This window comes from Morone saxatilis, unplaced genomic scaffold, assembly GCF_004916995.1.
Source record: "Morone saxatilis isolate NCDOM2014 unplaced genomic scaffold, NCSU_SB_2.0 Contig4, whole genome shotgun sequence".
In the NCBI taxonomy this organism is placed as follows: Eukaryota; Metazoa; Chordata; class Actinopteri; family Moronidae; genus Morone; species Morone saxatilis.
In genome coordinates, this window is record NW_023339984.1 from 13,589,112 (window position 1) to 13,590,731 (window position 1,620).

The 1,620-nt window shown below is 42.0% G+C and overlaps 1 protein-coding gene across 1 annotated transcript in view; it reads left to right on the forward strand.

Annotated features, from left to right (window-relative positions):
- Positions 1–649: 649 nt before the first annotated feature.
- The window catches only part of LOC118337856 (heterogeneous nuclear ribonucleoprotein C), an 8,715-nt gene continuing 7,744 nt past the window's right edge, over positions 650–1,620 (forward strand). The window contains exon 1 of the mRNA XM_035674979.1: positions 650–774. The gene's annotated coding sequence lies outside the window, so the exon portion shown is untranslated. The remainder of the gene's footprint in view (positions 775–1,620) is intronic.

The following is a 1,620-nucleotide window of genomic DNA, read 5'->3' on the forward strand; positions in this document are numbered from 1 at the left end:
GATTGGTAGACTGGGTGTAGGCAGGAGATGTAGGTGAAGAAGAGAAGTTGACGTAGAGCGAATGTCATAGCAATGTAAGACAATGCCGCGAAGGGTGGGTGAACAATGCGCGAGCGAGAGTGTTAACGGCCGGAAGCCAAGGTGGGTAGAGCAGAGATCCGCAATGTGAACAATCCACTTACATTGCGGATTGTTACATTGTATGACATTGTTACAGTACATTCTGTTCTTCACTACATTCTGTAACAAGTTACAATGTATCGAATGCTGAATTGTGCAGTTTGTGACTTCCCCTTGTCTGTCTGTCTGTCTGTTAGCATAGCAACAACTGCCAAGGCAACAGCAGCCGTGTTTATCTGCGTATGTCCGCAAAATAATAAAGCTATAAAGCTACTAATAAAGATATCAAGTTTTAAAAGCCATTAAATAAGAGTGTGTTTAGTTAAAACCTAATGCTACATGTTTTTCAATGGAGCACAGCGTAAGGAATATGTCGTATACGATATATGTCTATGTCGTCAATCCTGAGCCGGACTGGCAAGCGCATCTGCCAATCGCTGACGACTACAGCCACACGGGGCGGTTTAAACAGCCAATCGAAACAGGGAGGCAGCAGTGGGCGTGGCCCCTGCTGTGGTGTGTGTGTGAGTCGACGCCATTTCGTGTCCACTGGTTTCAAGGTGATACAATCAGCCTGCCGAGCCGTAAGCGGATCTTTACCTACTCAAGTAAAAACAGCGTTGAATTTTACTCATTTTTAGTATTAAGCTCCTGGTGAGTATTTTTAACCGAGAGATTTTTCCCTATTTTTTTTAATTTTTTTCCTGACTTTGAACCGTCTTTTGGACTTTTTGTTTTTATTTTTAATGCTTTTTTCCCCTGGCTGGTGTTCCTGAGACTGTGTTGGCTTTAGTGGCGTACATTTTGTGATGGCAGTGTGAGCTGCGCAGAAACTAGTTTTAAGTAGCTTCCACGACAAGATTTTTTGCTTTTGTTTTTCGAATAAGACATTTGAAAAACCTCGATTTTTCAGGGCTGCTTTGTTACCTTATTTGTTGATCTGGTTGTGGTCGTATTTTCGAGGGGAAGAAGTAATGGAAGATGGTGCCAGTCTTTTCTGGACAGTGTTCAAAACGGGTCGCCCCTTTTTCTGGAAATATGTTTTTAAAAGGTTTTTTTTATGCTCGTCGTGTGCTTTGCCCCCACCTGTAACTTGATTTGCAGTCGTTGACATTGACTCATAAGACGTGTTTTTTTCTGTTCTCTTTGTGATTTTGGCAGTGCGGAGACAGTATGTTTTCAGCAGCAAGTCTTTGAGGAATGATGTAATTTTTTCAGGCAAGATGTTTTTTCTCCCCCCCCCCTCTCATGACAAGTGGGTGCGTTTTTTGTTTTTGTTTTTTTAAGGAACAATAACACAACAGTGTTTTGATGTGTTGTGCAGTCATGGACCTGGGATTTCTGTAGCATCGGTGTGACTTAGGCTCATTTGTGCATTTTTTGGCAATTCAGATTTCTACCATTTAAGTTTATTGGCTGATTTGATAAACCCTTTTTTTTAAATTCAGTAGCAGGTTTTTTTTCTGAGCTGTGGAGCTGACTAGGCCTACAGGGGGGGAG